General features: G+C 40.2%; 1 protein-coding gene and 1 long non-coding RNA gene across 20 annotated transcripts in view; one reads left to right on the forward strand and one right to left on the reverse strand.

The window, feature by feature from the left end:
• The window catches only part of LOC132659209 (uncharacterized), a 42092-nt gene extending 18536 nt beyond the window's left edge, over positions 1–23556 (reverse strand). The window contains exon 1 of the long non-coding RNA XR_009599331.1: positions 1–23556. This exon is cut by the window's left edge and continues 13122 nt beyond it. This is a non-coding gene — a long non-coding RNA (uncharacterized LOC132659209).
• The window catches only part of RBMS1 (RNA binding motif single stranded interacting protein 1), a 219739-nt gene that overhangs the window by 137340 nt on the left and 58135 nt on the right, over positions 1–24264 (forward strand). The gene's annotated exons all lie outside the window — the stretch shown is intronic.

Raw genomic sequence — 24264 nt, forward strand, 5'->3', positions numbered from 1 at the left:
ATCTTCTTTTGTCAGTTTGTACCACATCGTTCTTATCAATTTGAGTGGCTCTCTGGGGAGTGCTGGTATTTTCGAGTACGTGCATGCATGCTCAGTCGCTCAGTTGTGTCCAGCTCTTTGCAACCCCATGGACTGCAGCCTGCCAGGCTCCTCTGTCCATGGGATGTTTCAGGCAAAAATATTGGAGTGAGTTGCCATTTCCTCCTCCAGGGATTAAACTCATGCTTCCTGCAGTGGCAGGAGGATCTTTACCACTGAGCCACCTGGGAAGCTCGGTATGTTTGAATATTCAATGGCATTTCCATTGGAAAGGAAAACTTCTTTCTGGTCCTATAAAGGCATAAGTGGGTGCACAACTGTTCCCTGGATGTCAGTAAACATTACAATCATTAAATACTCAAAATCCTGATTCCCAACAACTCTTCACCTGATTGACATCTTTAAGGAAAAGGAAGGCTTTTTTAAACTACGTTTCTTATACCCATTCTCACTTGGAATTCCCTTTGACCTTGAATTAGTTGTCCCTCTTTTTAGTGTTTGAAGACAGAAAACATCCAGCAACTTGCTTAGGTATATGTTTTAGCTGTGGAAGTTTATTTCACCTGTGTTTTGGTGGCTTCATAAGTCACAGTTTAAAATATTGATTTCTGACTTCTAAACCTCCTGTGGGCTACACAGCTGCTTCATTCTCTACCTACTACAAGTTCCTGATAAATTCTGTGATAAATTCCTACTCTTGAGCTTGAAGGAACATTCTTCTTTCAGAAGTAGGTCATCATAAAACAGTCAGTTTTCTGTCTCCCTCTCTTCTGCTTTCTCCTCTCTTTGGATGTCTGTTGTGATAGCACCAGCCCTAACTGGGTGTGTGTAGACGGTAATGATATATCGGTTCTGAGTTTTTCAGGATTGGTTTTCTTTTTGGTTCATTTATATCTCAGTCTTAAAATAGATCTTCCTCAACTTGCAGTGTGGGGTTATATCCTGATAATGGGTTCCAAAACCACTGCAGATGGTGACTGCATCCATGAAATTAAAAGACACGTGCTCCTTGGAAGAAAAACTATGACAAACCTAAACAGTATATTAAAAAGCAGAGCCATCACTTTGCTAACAAAGGTCCATATAGTCAAAGCTATGGTTTTTGCAGTATTCATGTACAGGTATGAGTTGGACCATAAAGAAGGCTGAATGCCAAAGAATTCATGCATTTCAACTGTGGTGTTGAAGAAGACTCTTGAGAGTCCCTTGGACTACAAGCAGATTGAATCAGTCAATCCTAAAGGAAGTCAGTCCTGAATGTTCATTGAAAGGACCAATGCTGAAACTCCAGTACTTTGGCCACAAGATGCAAAGAGCTGACTTATTGGAAAAGACCCTGATGCTGGGAAAGATTGGAGGCAGGAAGAGAAGGGGACGCCAGAGGACAAGATGGTTGGATGGCATCACCAACTCAATGGACATCAGATTGAGCAAGCTCCAGGAAACGGTGAAATACGGGGAAGCCTGGCATGCTGCAGTCCATGGGGTCGCAGAGTTGGACATGACTGAGCAACTGAACAACAACAACAAAGCTGAAAATAACCTAAGTCAAAAATGCATTTGACACACCTAACCTCCCTAGCATCATAGCTGAGCCCAGTTTACCTTAAATGTGCTCAGAACGCTTAATGTTAGCCTACAGGTGGGCAAAATCATTTAACACAAAGCCTGTTTTATAATAAAGTATTGAATATCTCATGTAATGGAGTAGGAAATGACATCCCATTCCAGTATTCTTGCCTGGGAAATCCCAGGACAAGAAAAGCCTGGTGGGCTACAGTCAGTGGGGTCGCAGTATTGCACTGAAAGTGGAAATCAATGGTTGTAAACGTATTGGATGTTTATCCTTGTGATTGTATGGCTGACCTGGGACTTCAGCTGCTGTACCCTATCACGAGACAGGATCCACCCACTCATCACTAGCCCAGAAAGAGATGAAGAATCTTCTTTCGCAGTACAGTTTCTGCTGAATGTACACAGCACCAGCCAGCTGTAAGAGGAACCATTGTCAAGTACGAGGACTGTCTATATTCATAAATAGTGGTTTTCTGACCTCCAGCACTTGCCAGACCACGGTTTCCTCTGTGGGTCCACCATTCAGAAATATCCAGGAAAAAGAATCTTAATACCCCGTTGAAGAGAAGTGATGAGGTGATGCTTCATAAGTGATCTCAGAATACAGCAGATGGGACAGTCCTCCGCTCTCCACTTGTCTTGCTCTTGCTCTCTGAACCTTCTCAGAATATGGCCTTAGGAGCGCTGCTGCCACACGGACACAGCTGCCAGGATGTGTCTCATGATGTGAGCCATGATGGTAACGTCTCTGGGCATGTTCCTCAAACCTGTGCCCTGCCCCTCCCCACAACTGCACAGAATGTGTAGGTCAGCCCTGTCTCCAGAGTCAGGGAACTCAGCCATCCTGGCTGGCTGACCCCTAGCGACTTTCTCACTTGACTCATCATTTACAAGTCTTAGGATGGCTGCAAGACCCTATGTTACCTGCCCCTCTACACACACATTGTTTTCTGACCTTGTCTTCCCTTATTCTCCTCTAGCGCTTTACTCCAGCCTTGGTGGACTCCTCAGTGATTCTCTAAAACCTGCCAAGGCTGCTTCTGCCTTCCAGCCCTGCGACAGTTTTTCCTCCTCACGTAACTGCCTTGCTCCTCCCCAGGTCATCCTGACTCACTTCCTCACCTCCTTCAAGACTGCTCAGATGTCATCTCAACAAGCCTGCCACAGCCACCTTTCTAAAAATTATAATCTGCCTCTGTGTCACCTTGGCGTTGTATATCTCAGTCCCCCTTTCCTTGGTCTTTCCAATTGTTTTAATACCACCTTCTACCATACTGTGTAATTTGCTTATTTTTGTTTAATTATTACAAGCAAATACCAGTTAACATTTTTGAATGAATGACTAAAATGCTTCTTTATATGGCACAGAGGAAGGCTGAGGTATGAGTCCAGCTCTCTTAACTGCAGAAGCTTTGTTTTCTTCTCTTCTCCTTTAGTTTGACCACTGTTTTTTATTATTAAAGAAAAATATTTATTTCTTCCAGATAGCCCTGACAGAACTAACTTTTCCTGTACCTGTGTTCATTAAAAATCTCCTTTTGAAATGTATTATTGCCAGTAATTCAAAGTACAGTAGCAAAGTAAATGGGCAGTGCTTCTTGAGGCCTTGTTTTCTTGACAGCCAAGCTTAGGACCTGCTCCTGAGGTGCATATTTGTCACACACGCACACACTCACACTCACACTCACACTCACATACGCATTCATACTCAGCAACTAGATGATGGGTGAATCTGTATTCTCTAGCACTGGGAAAGGCCATGGTGAAATGAAGGCTTCAGAATTGGCCGCAAGGACAAACTTTATCGTCCTCATAAGGTATATATTTTATCTTTCATCCTGTTTTGTCACGTCTCTTTATTGTTTATTTGTGTATTTCTGAGACATGTCAAATAGTAAGGCAAGCTAAAATAAATCTAAAGAGAAATGGTAAATAAGTAGCCCAGCACTTTAAGACTCTAGCTCCTCCTTGGAAACACGAGCAGATTGAACTGAGATGAGGAATAGAGCAAGTAAGCAGCAGCGCCCCGCCTCATTTCCTCTTCCCCAGCAGCATTTCTAATACAAAGATGGGAACACTCTTTCCTGCTGAGCCTGGCTGGGCCTCAGAATCCTTCCCTGCACAACACAAGCCTACTGACGCTTCAGGGATGGCATGTGAGAGGAAAGCTATTTGAAACCCTTGATAGATGCCTTCCGGATCTGTGGTCTAAGAAAGGGAGAGATAAAGGGTTACTCTTTGCCTTTCTAGGGACCTTGAACCTTGCTTGTTTCTGTTTTTGAGGGCCTTTAATATCCCTGCACAAAACATATTAATAAGGCAGGGGCTTGTATCTCCAAGTTGTCAATAACTGGGCTGTCTTCCAGTTTAGTCAGGAAATAGGTTATATTAATTTTATGATTATAAATATAATATATTCTATATGAATTGTCAATTTTCAAAGCAGCAGGATGCAAGGAAAGAAAGACATTTTCTTATCATGATGCAGGTTACACTTAACACTTGCATTGCAGAGTTATCATTAGGACCAATTATTCCTGAAGTATGCTTGTGCTGAAGAGATGCTTATGATAGATTTCTTGTCAACCAGGCACTTGATATCCAGGTCATTCACTGTGTTTGATCAGCACTGGTTGATAGTCATTAGACAAGCTCTTCAGACTTACCCACCGATGAGAAGTTGGGCACTTGAAACAATTGACCTCTCTCAGTAAGCCATTTCGCTCCTGCCTCATTTTCCCTTCGTCTCATGTTCCTTACCATTGATTTTTGCCTTTATTTTATCTGGTAGGGTATGTCTTTTCATCAGCTTCCTGAAGTCCTTTCAGGAACTGGACAGACAATATACATGTATAGATGTATATGTTTATATATGTATTTATATACACATGCACACAAGCGGCTTACATGTTTGAATGCATAAACAGATGAATAAATGTCACTTCTACTCTTGTGAGGAAAATAATGAAAAGCATCAACTAGAAATCTTTTCATTCCTCTGGTGAAGAGGATATTTTGAGGTGAGTCACCTTTTGAAATGTCTTACGGGAAATATTTGGAGTGTCAAATGCATATATACCGTATTTTAAAGAAAAAAAAATGCCTCAAGTTGATTTTGAGTAGATTTATATAATGGTTTCCTTTCATATCCTGTTTTCAGTGCAGTAGATGGTATTCTTTAATTGGATCACAATTAGAAAAACTTGTTAAAGGTAATAAAATTAGCGATAATGACTGTGTGGGCCATTGTTCTCTTCTACAATGATCAGGAATACTGCCCCTGACCATTCTCCATGCGACTGGCAGTATCTAATTTGTTATCATTTATTTTAGCTTCCTTTCCCAGTGATGAACTCTAAATTAAGATCATGAATGTGAAAGCACTTTATAAAGTATAAAACAGTCTGTTCACACAGAAGATCAGGGTTATCAGGACCTCTGCTGGTGTGCTGTTGGGCTAATTTGAGACATTGCCATGAAACACAGCAAAATTCTTCAGAAATGCTATGATTTATGTGATAATGTAGGTGACAGTGCTTGAAGATCAGTAAAAATGCTACTGTCAAAACTGTGCGTTCTGTGCACAGAATCAGTGGACTAGCTCTGAGGTGGTTTCACCCATTAGTGTCGAGCTTGGTTATTCATTCTGTTACTTGATGACCTCCAGTGAGGAAATGGATCAGTCCTCCTGCTGTCTTGAGTTCACCACTGTTCTATTCCAAATAATTTTCCAGTTCCTCAGTCTAACTTGGTCTCTTGCATCAGTGAATTCCATTACTGTGACTGTCCTCTTCTGTCACTGGATATCACATGGATGCTAACAGTGGGGATTAAAATAAGATTTAAAAATGGTGTTTATATATATGCAATGGAATAATACTCAGCCTTTAAAAAGAACAAAATAATGCCATTTTCAGCAACATCGATGGACCTAGAAATTGTCAGACTGAGTAAAGTAAGACAGACCGAAAAGGGAAAGTAACATATGACATCCCTTATATGTGGAATCTAAAAAGAAATGATACAAATGAACTTATTTACAAAACAGAAACAGACTCACAGATTTAGAGAATGAATTTATGGTTACCAGAGGAGAAGATTAGGGAGGAGGGATTAAGAGTTTGGGATTGACATGTACACACTGCTGGATGTAAAACTGGACCTACTGTATCGTGTGTGGAACTCTGATCAAGGTTACGTGGCAGCCTGGCTGGGAGGTTAGTTTGGAGAGAATGGATGTGTGTGTGTGTGTGTGTGTGTTTGTGGCTGAATCCCTTCACTGTTCATCTGAAACTATCACAACATTGGTAATTGGCTATACCCCAGTACATTTTTTTTTACTCTGTACCCCAGTACAGAGTAAAAAGTTTTTAAAAAATGGTGTTTATAGGATTTCCCTGACAGTCTAATGGTTGAGACTCCACATTTCCAATGTAAAGGGCACGGATTTGATCCCTGGTTGGGGAACTAAGATCCCACATGCTGCATGGTGCGGCCAAGGGAAAAAAAAATTTTTAATGATGTTTAAATAAATAAGCACTGCATGGTGTTATAACTATTATGTGAAAATTGTTCAAGAATGTTACATTTTGCAGGGTTATGTTCACTTTGGTGGTTTGATGGTTTGAAATACTCTGAGCATTATGCTGGGTTTTTCATTGAATTTTCAAACCATGTGAATTATTACAGCCACCGAGGTAGTAGAATATTGCTTGAGTTTTCTGAACAATTAACTGTTGGGACTTAGGAAAAGACAACTACGGTTCTACCTCTGCATTCATATTAAAGGCAGTTTTATTCCTCATTCAAAGTCATTCATTTTTTTTTTCTCTGATACGTCTTATGTTTAAGTTAAAGCTCAAGCATTTTCTAACAGTAGTTTTGCTTTTTTTTCCCCCTGATGATAAGAAAAGATCTCTTTTTCATAGTACTTCTAGAAAAAGAGACCCCAACAGAGTGGCTCTGGAGAAGGCAGTGGCACCCCACTCCAGTACTCCCGCCTGGAAAATCCCTTGAACAGAGGAGCCTGATGGGCCACAGTCCATGGGGTCGTGAAGAGTCGGACACGACTGAGCAACTTCACTTTCACTTTTCCCTTTCATGCATTGGAGAAGGAAATGGCAACCCACTCCAGTGTTCTTACCTGGAGAATCCCAGGGATGGCGGAGCCTGGTGGGCTGCTGTCTTTGGGGTTGCACAGAGTCCGACACGACTGAAGCAACTTAGCAGCAGCAGCAGCATCAGAGTGGCTCAGACAGTAAAGTGTCTACCTACAGTGCAGGAGATCCGGGTTCAATCCCTGGGTTGGGAAGATCTCCTGGAGAAGGGAATGGCAACCCACTCCAGTATTCTTGCCTGGAAAATCCCATGGATGGAGGAACCTGGTAAGAGTCGAACATGACTGAGCAATTTCACTTTCTTTCTTTCTAGAAAAAGAAGCAATGAATTTCCTTTTTAACCAGTTCTTTTGCAAAGTTTTTTGTGTGTGTGTTTTTTTTTTTAAAAGAACTTCTCCGTAATAATTACATTTGGTTTGAACTGAGGGACCTAAATGAAAAATTAGAATTCTCTGGTGTTTTTTGAAGGTAACTTTAAGAAATTTTGTTCAGAACTCTGTAGTGTTTATAGAGGAGTTTGTTATTGGACACAAAACCATTAACTTCTTTCCTTGGTCCTTCCTTCTCATTGTATTGCCTTTAAAATCTTCACTTTTAAGAATGGCTTAAAACAAAGGAATGTTCCGTCACAGCACTTATCATGAAGACAGTTAATGTGTACTGTCTGTTACCTGCTAGCTGCTTTCACCCTAACCCCATTCCTGTATTGGTTAATATATCTTTAGGAGGAAGAGGCAGAGAATGGAAGCTCAAGCCAGTTTTACAACATGGCAGCTTTTTACAACAGGGCAACTTAGGTGAAATCTGGAAATAGATATAAATAAAATTTGGACGTTTTCTGTGATTTGTCTATATTTTAAAGACGTGATCTGATTTTCATTTTATAAAATTTTGACCAAATTTTCATCTTAGGAAAACCTAAGTGGGTCACTATGCTGCAGGAATGGTCAGGGCTGCACTCAGCACCAGGAGGGCCCACTGGCAGCTGCCCTTTCTGATTGGTCAGTGCCTGTGTCATATTAAGAGTGAAATACTTTTGGCATCCCGTCTGTGCTGGCATATCTTGAGTTCAAGGCTACATTCTGGTGGTGAACAATGCTGTAGCTCACCTCTGATGAGAAGCGTATAGACCCTCACTGAAAGAGGCAAGCCTAGGAGATATTTCACTATTGAAAAGACTTCATTATTGAAAAGACTTCTTCCCAGGAAGACTTTCTCCTGGGAAGAAGGCTTCCCAGATTTGGGGAACTGTATTAAGTAATTCAGCCAGTATCTGCTGAGAGTGCTTACTATGCTAGGTTCTGGGAGGTCCAAGGTAAAGTTAATAACACCGTCCTTCACTCTGAACAGTCACTGTCTGCTTAGGATGCTAATTAGGGCACCATGTGTGACATAGCCTAGACTGTGACAGTGGTGTCCATCCTTAAAGTTTTAATGGCACTATGAAGGAAGATTGTTCCTGCTACCCACCACCTTCATCTGTGAAGGTGTGAGTGAGAGTCGATTAGAGCAGACTCTTAACTAATCAGAATAAGCACTGGCAAGCTGGTTTATGTATGTTCTGCCCACTCACGGGGGAGCTTCTCTAATTTTCTAAGGGGATTTTAAGCATATAATATGTGTGGGCTGTATTCTCAAAGAGTATGTATTAATAAAAGACCAAAGACCTGATTTCAGGCCCTGGTCTTACCCTTTTCTAACAAGGGTTGGTTATAAGTCAACCCTTAGGAATGCATTAAATATTTGAGTTTCAGTTTCTTCACCCTTAAAGTGGAAATGATGTCATATGGAATGTGAATTTCTAACCCTTACCCCAAGTTTCCTAACTTCCCACAGGAATGAGCAATTTCAGGTCTCCCTTAAGAAATCTTCACTGTGTCTTCTAAGACAGGACTAGCTTTTCCATATGGGCCGCTCTTCCTGCCTTCTTCACATGCTGACTACTAACTCTCCTCCCTTTCATATTTTTATCTGCTCTCTCTGTAAACTGATTATTTCCAGTGTAGCCCTCTTTTCTGAGCAACTTGCTGTGTTACGTTTCTGTTTACTAGCCTGTAAGACCTGAATGTCCTACAGGTTACTCAACTCAGCATTGCAGGTTTTACAATGGGAAGGGAAAGTTCAGTTCTGAAATTACTGTGTAATCTTGGATGAATTTGAAACTTAGTATCCTTTCTTTTTTTTAAATAGGAGTAGAAATACTAACATTCTAAGCTTATTTTTTAGGAGATTTAGAGATATACCTGAGCTGTTATATAGAATATCTAACCCATGTACAGTCCCAAGAGGAAGTTTCTGTTCATATTAACGTTGTCATCATACTGTAAGGTAAGAATTAATGATGCATCAATAACCCAGTCCAAGGTATCTTTGCACACTAGGTTCAGTTTAATAAACTTTTATTTGAGCCTCTGCTTTGTGCTGAATGACAGGAAGCAAAGATGATACTAAGCTGAACAAGCAGAGACACGTGTAGCCCACTGCACCTAACACGTACCCACATGTATTATGATTATACTGGATTTTCTTTTCTGTTCTTTGTAGTTTAACATCTGATAGTAGACGCTCAGTAAATAGTTGTGAAATGTCATAGTTGTGAAATATTTTGCCATTCCCATATACTACTTGCAGGTGGAAAAATTAAAACCTGACCTCTTCCTTTTAAATAGCTTATGTTGCATCTTCCTTGTAAGACCCATCAATGTTTCCATTTATTGTTACGAGTCATGATGTTCTCATCAAGTCAGGCAAAACATCATAGATATGGAAAGGAATATGAAAACCTATCTCCCTCTGTTCTGTCTTTGACTGAGGCTGCCTTGAATGTATCTCAGGAAGGTGTTGATCTGAAGTTAAAATTTCTAAAGAAACAAACTAGTTGCCGTTTTAGTAATACTTGCTGCCCCACCCACTATTGCTGCTTATAAGTTCCCTATTTTACCTACTTTACAGGCTGTTGTGAGAACTATACGAGATCATTAGTAATTAAAATATCAGAAATAGACCGATTTCACTGATTTCATTGACTTTTTAAAAGTATAAGGTTATCAAAAAAAGAAAATGTGCTCGCAAAAGGTAACAACTGTTTCCTTAATTCTAAAGTTGTTCAGGTTCACTGGCTTTTGGCCAGTGAAGGATAGGATAGGAAATAGATACATAGTTTTAGAACATGCAAGTCCTCTAACATTGTTTTAAATGTCAGCCTAATTTCAGTCAGTTCTTGTAGCTCATGTTCTTGTACACTGAAAAATATAAAAAGAATTTGCTACATTAATAACACACAGGAAAATTAGTATAGTTATACTGTGGTCTCACACTCTGGGTGAATTATTTTCAGATTTTATAAAGAGGTTTAGTTGTAATCATTTTCCTAATATCAAATCAAAAATTGTAAGATTGTATTTAACCACCACAGATGCCTCACAAGGAGCCATTTTATATCATTCTTACTCGTATATTCTCTGGTTGATAATTAAATTTTAGTCCAGGTGACGCACAGCAGAGGTCAGAACTTCCTATAATGACAATAATGCACATTAATAGCTGTGTGGTAGCCAGTAACACAACCCTTAATTAGAACCAGTAATCCGATAGGCTTCCTAACGAAGCCGGAGGCCCCACTGAACTTGTTCTATTTCCATATGCAGACCTAGGATGGAACCACTGCTAGGACTTGGCTATAATAAGCCAGTAAAATGTGGCCTAATGCTAATTAAAGTCAGTTTGTTATTTTAAGGTGGATTTTACTTTTTTTATTTTAAATATATGACATTCAAGGAGAATTTTTTAAATGCTGAACAGTCATTTTTTTGAAGGTACAAGCCATTTTTTCAAAGGTGCAAGCTGTTTTTTCAAAGATACAATTTCTGAAGTGCTAAACAGCCATTTTTTGAAGTTAACAAGTTTTTTAATGAAAACCCTTGATTGTACTTTTAAGACTATTCACTGGAAATAAGGATCTGTCTTGCCTAAAATTGTGCAAAAAGAGAAATTCCTAACCCTAGTAGAAAAAGGGTTAGAGGTAGAGAATCCGCCTGCCAATGCAGGAGACATGGGTTTAAGCCTTGGGTCAGGGAGATCCCCGGGAGAAAGAAATTCTTGCCTCTAAAAATCCCACTCCAGTATTCTTGCTGGGAAATCCCATACACAGAGGAGCCTGGGGGGCTATAGTCCATGTGGTTGCAAAAGAGTGGGACATGACTCAAGAACAATAGCAGCAGGCAGCATAAATAAGAGCTGGGGTTTGTCGCTCCTTGAATATAGCATTTGATTGAAGTGAGCATTTTTAATCTAGACAATAACAGACTTCTTGATGTGGTGTGTAATGACAAAGTCGCCAGGGATCTTAGTTTGGTTCGGTCAGTAAGTTTCCATGAGATGTGTTTGGTGCCAGGATGGTGCCAAGATCCCTTACTTGAGTTCTTAGGAGATAATCATATTTTCATATATCAACTGAAGATCTCCAGTTTGGATTGTAATAGGGTCATAAGAACATAAAATTTTTCCTTAAAGTTTCCCTCTGCAGTGATAACTTGGTATGTGCCCACTAAGGACTCCAGTGTGAACAAATGGTGCAGATGCTTCCAGGTGGAAGAAGTGTCTGACACCTAAGAATATGCTCTATTTCTGCTCTAATACTGATTTCACAATCTTAAGAGGAAGCATTGTGTGAGCGTTGAAGTAAATAGGCAGCTGGCACTATTGACTATGAATGTGATGAGTTTAAAAAATAATCTCTTTGGTTGGATTTTTTTATCTTACACATTTTGTATCTTTCAGTAACTATAAGGGATGTCTATGTATATGTTGAAAACATGTATAGGAACATAGTTCTCAGATGACTTTTGAAAAATGAAATACAAATGTCTTATTTATTACATTGAAGTATACAACATAAGAATTTGATATATATATATGTATATATATATTGCAAAATGCTTATCACAATAAAAACATTCATCACCACACATAGTTTTTTTTTCCTGTGACTGAGAACTTTGATGATCTATTCTCTTAGTAACTTTCAATGTTGTTAACTATAATCACCATGCTATCTGCATATTACATCCCCAGGACTTATTTTTCTCATAACTGGAAGTTTTTACTTTTTAACCACTTTCAGAAGAAGATTTTGACTCCCAACATTTCATGATACTATGCCGAACATTAATAGAAGTCATTTTCTTCAAGGAGAAATGGTCAGATATTTAAGACCAATTTCTATAAATGACAGTCGTAAAATAGCTGCTCAGAACTCAGGGTGCCTTTTTTTTGGCATGTGGCATGTGGAATCTTAGTTTCTCAGCCCGACCAGGGATCAAACCCATGCCCCCTGCAGGGGAAACATGGCATCCTAACCACTGGATTGCCAGGGAAGTCCCAAGAACTCAGGGTATCTTAATTAGGCCTTTGAACAGTTTGTTTCTGGCACTTGCTTTCAGAGACAGTTTTACCAGGTTCAAGATCAAACATTAAGACTGTAGAGTGGAACTTATTGATTATTGCTAGATAAAACAAATGATTTAAGAGCAATCTCACCAGGTTTACTGAGCTTTTCTTTTGGAGAGGAAGGTGTTTTTGTTTTTGTTTGTGTTTGTATTTTCTCAATATTATTCATAGATTTTGTTAAATATTTTAATTTAGTTGTTTGTTTGAAAACATGTAACTATATTGAAGGTAAAAGTTCAACTTTAGATCTTGCTCAGATTCATCTGTCCTCTGAAATGCCATGAGATTTGTAATGGAAGGGAAACTGAAATGGGAGGTAAAATTATTTGGACATTTTAGTATACCTTACTTGTTTAATTAAAAACAGAAAACAGATGATAGTGTAACTCAATCCTATCCCCTCTCCACTTAGAGATACCTTCTTCTAGGTATCCCTGAGAACAGGAAAAATGTTCCTGGATACTATCTTTGGCTCAGGTGGTAAAGAATCTACCTGCAATGTGGGAAACCCAAGTTGGATCCCTGGGTTGGGAAGATCCCCTGGAGAATAGAATGGCTACCCTCTCCAGTATTCTTGCCTGGAGAATTCCATGAACAGAGGAGCCTGGCAGGATGCAGTCCATAGAGTTGCAAAGAGTCAGACATGACTGAGCAGCTAACACTTTCACACTTTTCACTATCTAATATGTCTCTTCTCGTGGTAGTGTAAATAGATTTATGGTTTGTAGGTGGTTGTTTTTTTTCTGGTTTCTTTTTCCACCCTTAACCCTCCCTACTTCATAGTAAATATGGGATTCTCCTCTCCGTCTGTGGTGTCAAGAGAGAGGCTTTCTAGTCCTGACAGTGGTACAAGGTTACCAGCTTTGGCATCAGAGTGCTGGGACTCAGAATTCATTGCTGAGCAGAGGGAAGGTAATTTATGGCACTGAAGACAGTATTAGTGAAAGGATATTTATCATGGTGCCATTTGTAGTAATAAAAGTTTAGAAACAACCTGAATATTCTGAAATAATTTATCAGTTCAGTTCAGCCGCTCAGTCGTGCCAACTCTTTGCAACCCCATGAATCGCAGCACGCCAGGCCTCCCTGTCCATCACCAACTCCTGGAGTTCATTCAAACTCATGTCCATCGAGTCAGTGATGCCATCCAGCCATCTCATCCTCGGTCGTCCCCTTCTCCTCCTGCCCCCAATCCCTCCCAGCATCAGAGTCTTTTCCAATGAGTCAGCTCTTCGCATGAGGTGGCCAAAGTACTGGAGTTTCAGCTTCAACATCAGTCCTTCCAATGAACACCCAGGACTGATCTCCTTCAGAATGGACTGGTTGGATCTCCTTGCAGTCCAAGGGACTCTCAAGAGTCTTCTCCAACACCACACTTCAAAAGCATCAATTCTTCGGCACTCAGCTTTCTTCACAGTCCAACTCTCTCATCCATACATGACCACTGGAAAAACCATAGCCTTGACTAGACAGACCTTTGTTGGCAAAATAATGTCTCTGCTTTTAAATATGCTGTCTAGGTTGGTTATAACTTTTTTTCCAAGGAGTAAGCGTCTTTTAATTTCATGGCTGCAGTCACCATCTGCAGTGATTTTGGAGCCCCAAAAAATAAAGTCTGACACTGTTTCCACTGTTTCCCCATCTATTTCCCATGAAGGGACCAGATGCCATGGTCTTCATTTTCTGAATGTTGAAATAATTTATAGTGTATCCATTAAAACATGTTATAATCATATTAATAGATCTTGTTTTTAAAGAATATTTTGTGAAATGCTCAAAATTCTCAATATAGTAAATGAAAAAAATTAATGCTTATATATTCAACACTATCTCAATTTTGTTAAAAATTTTTAGTCATATATCCAGCCGCTCACATACATTTATTTTTTTTAACTCTTTTAAGACAGTTAATACTGTTCCTAATTTTATAAGAGCACCTGCCAATTTTATAAGCAAAAACAGAGGGGTGAACATTTCACAGGAGAGAAATGATAAAAATGAGAGTAGACTATGAAAATTTTCCTAGTCATTGAATTAAAACTCACCATTCAGAGTATCTTCTCTGATGATAATTGGGTAGTTGGATATCAAGTGGATATTTCATCTTCAAGGGATGAACATATACAACTATTTTCATTAGCTCTGAGTTAGGTTTATTGTTTTGTTTTCTGCATGGTGGTAACAGTTTGCCTGTTTTTGTAACTTGTATCAGAAAATTCTGGTTCTCTCCACTTCTTCATTATTGAATTTGCACCTGCTTCAGATCTTTTCCAAGAGTTGTTGATTCCTCACACTCTCGGGCCTCCTGTAATTTCTGCCGTCGTTTCCTTAGAGATCTTTCTTTCTTCCTTTTCCCTTATGTGCCCTGAGGTCAGCTGGTGTATTTCTGCTCTGACTAGATTACTCCTTGAGGAGCCAGAAGTCGGTGTTGGGCCTCAGGGGAGTATTATTATGAGAAATTCTTCCTTGCAGTGTCTGGCAGAATCTCATATCCACTATAGCAACATACCCCGAAGATATCCCTTTTTAAAGCTGTCAGTGGGATTCAGCAGAATTAGACATCTTTTCTGATGGTTGCCTCATATGGCTATTTTACTATTTTGTCTAACATTCTTTAAATAGTGTTGACCCATTAGTAAATCACAGCAAAGGAAGTAGCGTATTTAGTATTTTCTTAAAAAGTTATACAGCTCGTGAAGAAAAAGTATACAAAAGTCTAGAGAAGAAATTAAGAATCAGATGTAATTTCACTGCTAAAGAACCCCTCTCCACAGTGTTCCAGTTGATACTTAAAATATGTCCATGTAGTTAACCTAAATTGGTTCATTAAGGTCTGCACAGTAGAGCACAAATTTGCATGAGAGAGAGAACAAGGGAGATGATTGACTGAGACAGGACTCTTCGAAGGACAGCAGGTGAGGTAGGCACCCTGAATGGTGTTGTGAACAGTGTATGAGTGCAAATGGTCCCAACATCACCAATCCAAGGATAAGACAAATACCTTTAAATATGTTCCTGTGTTGTAAGAAAATACCTATAAACTAAGAACTAACCTGGGCTTCCCAGATGGCGCTCGTGGTAAAGAACCCAACGCACCTGCCAATGCAGGTTGATATAAGAAACTCGGGTTTGATGCCTGGGTTGGGAAGATCCCAGGAGGAGGGCACGGCAACCCAGTATTCTTGCCTGGAAAAACCCGTGGACAGAGAAGCCAGGTAGGTGAAGGTCCATAGGGTCACAAAGAGTCAGACATGACTGAAGTGACTTAGCACACACACAGCAAGAACTAATCTAACTTTTTCAAAGTATTCCTTATTACAGTTTACTTTAGTCACAAAGGCTATTTCACACACACAGAAACACACAAACACATTTTTTAAATTGCGTCACGCACAGACACACACCTATGTATAACGATATGTGCACTCACCGACCACGTGCATATATTTATTTTGCTATTTTGGACACTTTACTAAGAACTTTATTTTAGGACAGTCCACAGTATGTAATAAAACACCCTTGTGTCTCATTTCTTGGCACTGTGGGGGAAATTAATTTACAGATACTGTTCCCAGAACTTCTAAATCACCACAAATAATTTTAGAGCATCAGCATAGCTTTGACATCTGTTTGTTTCCAACTACATCAGAAACACATTAAAAACAATGGGTAACAAAATCATTGTTACTGTAAACTTCAGAGGCTCAAAATAATTTGCCTTCCTGGAATTTTATGTTGAGTATTACTAAGATAACTTGGTTATCAATTTAGAATTTATACTCAGATTATAATGTTATTCATAGTGAAAATAAACTTATTTCAGTAGACTACAGTGAGATGGGTAACTGGTAAAGGAAAAAGAAGAAAGACAACTACCCACTTGGATAATGCAACACAGAGTTTTCCTCCCAAGTCTGTACAGCCGGCCTCTCTGCATTTTCTGTAGCAGGTCCTCCCCTTGCGCTGAGGGCACAGGCAGGCCTAGTTCAGTCCTGGTTTCCTATATAATAGCTGGATGATCATCCGCAAATTGGTCTTCACTCTGGCCTTGGTGTCTCAGGCATAGAGTCAGAGAATTAAGTAAGATAACATCCGAAAGTTCCTCCCCCAGGGCTTGGCACAAGTAGGGTATGGAGCAAATATGGTTTCTCTGGTTCTTTCCCTTGCCTTCCCTTTTCTAAGCATGGAGTGGTTATTTTATATTCTTTTGTGCTCACCCTGTTATCTGTGCCATATGGCCATAACATTCTCTCAGGATTGTTTGTTATGTATTATAAAGATTTATGGAAAATATTTTTATTAAATTTACCATGTATTTCTTGATATTAAGAACTGCTTTAACCTTGAAAACTTTAATTTCCAAGTTTTATATGTATAATAACAGTTTCAATTTTTGCTGGATTTCTCTGTATTTTCTGCCTCACCTGTCTGTAAGGAGGCCTGTCACCATTCTTCAGCATTTAAGAAGGATGGCGTTTTGGGTACTGATGCTCCTGAAGGGAATATATAACCTATACATTGAGCTCATTGCTATGTCTCCAGGGCTTGCTACCCATGTCTGCTATTGTGTGCCAACTGGGAAATTGTTCCCAGGACCCCCATAAAATTGGGGACATTGTCACCTGCATAAGAAATGCCTGGTTAGCATGGGTATGGGACTGAAATCCCTCTCAAAGTCAGACACACGTCCTGTGCCTGAGGGATTTCTTCCTACCACGGAGGAATCTTTTTTCATTTTGCAAGAAAGTTGTCTTAAAGGCTGGCAGTCGCCCTGGTGGCTCCCCTAACCTTATAGTAGCAAATGGCTAAATACGAGCCTGAGACAAGCCGACTGACTTCAGATTAGGCAGTTCCTTGTTTTCAAACAGTCAGTAAGTATGTGGTTGCCCCCGCAGATTTTTTTCTTAAAAAGAGGCTCATCAAACAAATGTAGCATTCTGACACGTGGTCTTGTCATATGTTATCCATTCCACTCAGAGTGCATGATTAAAGCCCCCAAGAATTGGGGATGATAAAGGAATAATTGTAGAACGTTCTGCTGTATATGTGCCATAGGTCTTAATTCATATGGTGAGAGAAACCGCAAAATCTTACCATGTAAGTCAAAAAGACAGTTCTGTCAGGACCTTTCAAGTATACAAGTATACCTTGCTGTTCAGATATTCTCAAAGGTTAACCCCAAAAGGTAAATACTTATTATCTCCTGTATAGCCAGGGTTAGAAAAATAATGTCAGAAGTGCAAAAGTTGGGTGATTGCTCTCTTTTGTGCTCACTCTAAAGCAGTTTCCACAAGCAGTCTAAACTAGTACCTGCCAACTGCTGTCGCCGTGATTTAAATGATGCCAGGATACTATTTCTCATGGCAAGGAAAATCGTAAACTGTAGAACACACGGCAGCCCGTGAGCATCTAGGTCTGCACAAACAACACGAAGCCACCGTATGTGGCCCTTGAGTGCTTGAAACATGCCCAATCCACACTGAAATGTGCTAGGGTATAAAATGCACGTGGGATTTCAGATACGGCTTAGGAGAAAAAATATATTGATTATGTGCTGGATAGATTATATTTTGGACATATGGAATCAAAGAAAATATTAAAATTAATTTCATGTTTCTTTTTGCCTTTTAATGTGGTTACTACAGATTTAAAATGAAATATATGGGTCACATTTGCAGTCTGCATTCCACATATTTATATTGGACAGTGCTGGTCTAGGTATTTCAGGAGAAAAGGTGGGGGGAGGTGTCTGTGGTTTCTTCACTGTCTGTATTCCACAAAATACCAGATTTTGTTGCCTCTGTCCCACAGGCAGGAGCTGTCTCTATAACAAGGACATAAAATATGTTTTTCATCCCATGGCTATTCTGCAGTTTATTTAGTATTTAGATTATTTACAGTCATTCTGCAGACACTGTGTCACAGAATTTTGTACATGATCTTAATAGTTTCCTCAGGAAAAATGGTTTGCAGCCTTTGCTTCACATTGTCCCCCCCAACATGACCTGTTTGCTCTTAGCAGAGTAGATGCCTCTTTTGCCAGTTTTCTCTCCATCCTGGGGATTTTTGTTGTTGTGATGGAGAGTGTGTGTTATCTCTATTAGAAAAGGGAAAACAACTGAATTTTACACTCTGACATGAGCTGTTGAGTGTAAAGTAACATAAAGAATGAGAAAGGACAGCATATCCTAACCCACTTTGGATAAAGGTTTGAATTAATTTGTAGTCTCTGCAGAAATATATCAGACTGGGTGACCATCACAAATTATATTTTTCAGGCTTTATGCCAGCATGAAGACCCTAAGAAGTAAATAATTTAACCTGGCATGGACTACCTGGTAGGATGAGTCAGCCCACTGACGTTCCCTGGAAATGAAAGGATGCCAAGAGCAGTTAGCATCCCATGTAGCTATCCAAGTTTCATAATGAAGATCCTGGGGAAGGTGTCCTTCTTGCCTGGGAAGTTTCTAATTGGCCTGGCTCCCTGGGATACGGTTGCATCAGGATTGTAAGTCCAATTAGCCAGGAGTTTATGAAAATGCATCCTGTGCCTTATGTACTTGAGGAGAACAGATGAAAAGGAGCCCTGAACTCACACAACTTTTGCTTTCCTTCTTTTCATTTTGCCAACCGTGTAGAACTGGTTTACGTCTAGAAATTGATAGTCACTGTGTTCTCCGGCGCATTACCATTTTTCACACACAACAGTTGGAACAGCTCCCTAGGAGGTTGCTGTCCTATAATTGTCATGTCTCAGGTTTGCTACGTGGCTGTAACAGTAAGAGAGCCTCAGCCACTTGATGAATGGGATGCTTCTAGACATCTGGGCTGCCTTCTTTCTCCCCGTTACTTTGTATTCTGTGTAAAGCTTGACAGGACTACACATCCTTATGTGCCTTTGTTTTGTTTTTTTCACTTGGTTGATTAGTTTGATAATAAAATATCAAATGAAAAAATATTTCATGCCCCCTCCCCCCAAATAACATCCTACACATTCTCACCTCCCCTTTGTGGGTGATGGATAGGTCACATGCCATTTCTCCAGAAAGCATCTATTTTTCTTTGCTGAGCTTAGGTGTGTAAGTCATATTCTTTAAGCTTGAGACATTTCTTCTTCTTTCCCCTGCATGGGGAATTAAGATAGAATTTAGTCTTCATTACTTTGCTTTTTGTTACCTGATTAGCTGAAGGGATTTGGCCTTTTTTTCTGAGATAATATCTTTTTGTTTTCGATATACATTACAGCTATGTCATTTGGTTGAAAGACTGTACCTCCCAAACCATCTATCTCCAGTCTCTGCTTTTATTTGCCTAAATTTTCAACTTGTGTCTTAAACTTAGCCTGGAAAGGTGACTAAAAAAGATGAATTTTGGATTTACATGTTTTTGTTTTATTTCCCTAAAGGAAGATTATGCTGTTATTTCCCTGACCCAACACACTCTTCATGGCTCAGGTCCAGTCTTGGCTTTCTTTAGCAATGATCTCTTCCCCTTTTAGCCAACAAGTTTCCTTAACACACTTTTTTCACTGGAAGTGGCTACTCAGTGAGCTGCAGGAGCCTGACTCAGATTCATTTTAACCAAGTATCTAACAAAGAGCCTGGTTTCCTTTTCTGATTCTTGTGTATAGGCGTGCCCTGGAAAGATGAGTCACTGTCCCCCCAGTCTGTTTCCTTCCTCTGCAGTGCAGGACTGATCTCCCTTGCTAGGTTGTCATGAGGCTTGGGAGAAAGCCCTTAGAAAATGTCAAATGTGACAATTCTTTAAAAAGTTTAAAATCAAGGAAATCCTGGAAATCAGGCACTTGTCATAGCTTCTCTCCTGGTTCTTTTCTAACTGCCTCCCCACTCATCAGAAATACACATTCCTATGGCTGACTCATGTTGTTGTATGGCAGAAACTAATGCAATATTATAAAGCAGTTACCTTCCAATTAAAAAATTTTAAACAAAATAGAAACTCCCCATTCATTATCTCATTGTCTACTCAAAACTATGTTTTGGAGGACCTGAAGTGCCTTTGTACATCTTTTCTGCAAAATCTCCTTGTGGAATGTGTCAGAAAAATGGAAATCTTTAGGTACTGTAGATAGATGCTTGTGAGTAGTAATGGAGGATTCCTCATTGGACAGGATAAAAATATTTTTAGAAGTAAGCCTACAAAATGATCATCATTGCCAAAATGAATTTACAAATGTGGGCATCTCATTACACATGGTGCCAGAAAAGGTACTATACCCCTCAAGTTTTCATCCGCTGAAAATGACCGCACTTTTTTTATATGGTAACTTTTTAACTGTAGGATAATTGCCTTACAATGTTGTGTTGGTTTCTGATGTATAACAGTGTGAATCAGCTATAAGTATACATACATCCCGTCCCTCTTGAGCCTCCACCCCACCCTTCCAGGTCATCGCAGAGCACTGAGCTGTCCCTGTGCTATACAGCTCACCACACTTTCTGTCTCTCTCTGTTCTTTGAGGTTCACCATTCAGGATTCACGCTTGAATTGCATGGTTTCATTTGTCAGTTTTAAAGACCCTGGCTTGTCATTGTCTCCTGAATTTCCATTGCATCGTCTCTCTGATTCTTCTGATTATCTTTTGTGCTTTATATCCAGGCACTAGAAGGAAACTTTTTTGTTTACTGGACCTAAAAGTGCGTGTTCCTGTCCACCAGCCATCCCTGACTTCACATGCTCTGCATCCGATCACCTTTGTAGATGAGATGTGTGGTTTGGGAAGTGTCTGGAGTCAATTCTAGAAAGAGAGCTGCCACTTCAAGCCGTCCCCTGCTTTCTTTCTGATCCCCAAGTAGGAGCTTGGAGCAATTAGTGAGCCTAGGGTAGGCCTGGGTATTAGTTCAGTTCAGTTCAGTTGTGTCTAACTCTTTGCAACCCCATGAATCACAGCACGCCAGGCCTCCCTGTCCATCACCATCTCCCAGAGTTCACTCAAACTCACGTCCATCGAGTCGGTGATGCCATCCAGCCATCTCATCCTCTGTCGTCCCCTTCTCCTCCTGCCCACAATCCCTCCCAGCATCAGAGTCTTTTCCAATGAGTCAGCTCTTCACATGAGGTGGCCAAAGTACTGGAGTTTCAGCTTTAGCATCATTCCTTCCAAAGAACACCCAGGACTGATCTGCTTCAGAATGGACTGGTTGGATCTCCTTGCAGTCCAAGGGACTCTCAAGAGTCTTCTCCAACACCACAGTTCAAAAGCATCAATTCTTCGGCGCTCAGCTTTCTTCACAGTCCAACTCTTGCATCCATACGTGACCACAGGAAATACCATAGCCTTGACTAGACGGACCTTTGTTGGCAAAGTAATGTCTCTGCTTTTGAATATGCTATCTAGGTTGGTAATAACGTTCATTCCAAGGAGTAAGCGTCTTTTCATTTCATGGCTGCAGTCACCATCTGCAGTGATTTTGGAGCCCCGAAAAATAAAGTCTAACACTGTTTCCACTGTTTGCCCATCTATCCGAAATGCAGTACTTGGATGCAATCTAAAAAACAACAGAATGATCTCTGTTCATTCCCAAGGCAAACCATTCAATATCACAGTAATCCAAGTCTATGCCCCAGCCAGTAACGCTGAAGAAGCTGAAGTTGAACGACTATAAATGAAGACCTACAAGACCTTTTAGAACTAACACCCAAAAAAGATATCCTTTTCATTATAGGGGACTGGAATGCAAAAGTAGGAAGTCAAGAAACACCTGGAGTAACAGGCAAATTTGGCCTTGGAATACAAAAATGAAGCAGGGCAAAGGTTAATAGAATTTTGCCAAGAGAACGCACTGGTCATAGCAAACATCCTCTTCCAACAACATAGGAGAAGACACTACACATGGACATCACCGGATGGTCAACACCGAAATCAGATTGATTATATTCTTTGCAGCCAAAGATGGAGAAGCTCTATACAGTCAACAAAAACAAGACCAGCAGCTGACTGGCTCAGATCATGAACTCCTTATTGCCAAATTCAGACTCAAATTGAAGAAAGTAGGGAAAACCACTAGACCATTCAGGTATGACCTAAATCAAATCCCTTATGATTATACAGTGGAAGTGAGAAATAGATTTAAGGGCCTAGACCTCATAGATAGAGTGCCTGATGATTGAACTATGGAATGAGGTTTGTGACGTTGTACAGAAGACAGGGATCAAGACCATCCCCATGGAAAAGAAATGCAAAAAAGCAAAATGGCTGTCTGGGGAGGCCTTACAAATAGCTGTGAAAAGAAGAGAAATGAAAAGCAAAGGAGAAAAGGAAAGATATAAGCATATGAATACAGAGTTCCAAAGAATAGCAAGAAGAGATAAGAAAGCCTTCTTCAGCGATCAATGCAAAGAAATAGAGGAAAACAACAGAATGGGAAAGACTAAAGATCTCTTCAAGAAAATCAGATACCAAGGGAACATTTCATGCAAAGATGGGCTCATAAAGGCCTGGGTGTTAAGGGGGCAATTATCACCTTCCTCTGGATACAGTTTGGAACTGGTGCTGGCCTGGTGGGGGCCAACCCAGGTGAAAGAAAAACAAATATTTTGATAAGCTGAGCTTTGAACAGTTAAGTAGTGGGAAACCCTAAATATTTACTTAGGGTTTTGTCTTTATCTGTGTTTTAAAACAGCCACCATGTTCCTTATAAGTTAGTGGGAGTTTGTATCATTAGGATCATGATATAGATAATATGCAATGTGTATTTGGCCAATAAGCACAGGCAAGATGATCATGTCATATCCCTAACCTCCCCCGTAGTCTCACATATTCCCTAGTTTCACTCAGCTCAAGCTCAAAGAAAGCCCACCTGGCCTTCCCACCCCATCACCGCCCAGGGGTGCCTGGGGTGGGGTCTGGGAAGAGTGAGTTCACCTCTATCTGGGTGGCCTTATATTTGCATCTCACATTAATGCCAGAGATGTTACGCTTACTCTTTAAAATAGAAAAAGCTTCACACTCACCTACAAAGAACTCTTGTGTAGGTGCATGTGAATGTGTGTGTACATATAATGTATGTGCTTCTATATGTAAAACTGTGTTATGTGATAAACTTTCTGGTGACTTCCTTTAACACCATGTCTTCGGTGATTCTCTTTTATCACTGGGATTTCAGCTTCCTTTTGAGGCTCCCTTGCAGGTTGTATGAGACCTTTGTAATGATCTGTAGAATGCTGCGTTTTTCAGGACTCATTTTACCTTGAGCATTGAAGCATAGGAGACTGATTGAAGTAAGTGTTAGTCGCTCAGTCGTGCCTGACTCTGTGCGACCTCATGGACTGCATCCTACCAGGCTCCTCTGTCCATGAGATTTTTCAGGCAAGGATACTGGAGTGGGTTGCCATTTCCTTCTCCAGGGGATCTTCCCAACCCAGGGATTGAACTCGAGTCTCCTGCACTGCAGGCAGATTCTTTACCCCCTAAGCTACAAGGGAAGCCAAGGCTGATTGAAGTAAGCCCCAAATGAAGCAGGAAATCAGGGGAGCTGACGGCTGTGTTCTCCTCAGCAGGAGAGTCTCCGAAAGTGTAAGGAGACTTACACTTTTGCTGTAAGCAGTGGTCATCACCACGCCCACCTCAGCCAAATCCAAGAGAGAAAACCAGAGAGAACAGAGCTAATCAGAGCCTTATGTGTATTTTTCAGGGGGAGAGCGTGGTCTATTCATGTGCAGTTTTACAGGATTTTATTGAGCTGTTTTTGTCCCAGTTTATAATTTGAAATTAAAATAAATTCAATTGTGTGTGGTATTGTTTTTTGAAAGATATTTTTTGCCTTTATTCTTGAGTGGAATGATTCTGTGCATGTAACCATTATCCTTACCAACATTAATCTGATTGATCACCCAGGCCAGTCTCCTTTTCAAAGCAGGAATGCCAACTTCCTACTTACCACCCCACCATATTTTAGTGGCTCTCCAGATTTGGGGATTTAAGAACCAATACACTAAACAAGCTTCTACTGGTGGCTCAGATGATTAAAAAAATCTGCCTGCAATGCTGGAGACACTGGGTATAAATAGTTAGTAATATTTGTTAAATTTTTATTTTGTCAGGAAGACACAAGCTAAAACAACC

This window comes from Ovis aries, chromosome 2, assembly GCF_016772045.2.
Source record: "Ovis aries strain OAR_USU_Benz2616 breed Rambouillet chromosome 2, ARS-UI_Ramb_v3.0, whole genome shotgun sequence".
In the NCBI taxonomy this organism is placed as follows: domain Eukaryota; kingdom Metazoa; phylum Chordata; class Mammalia; order Artiodactyla; family Bovidae; genus Ovis; species Ovis aries.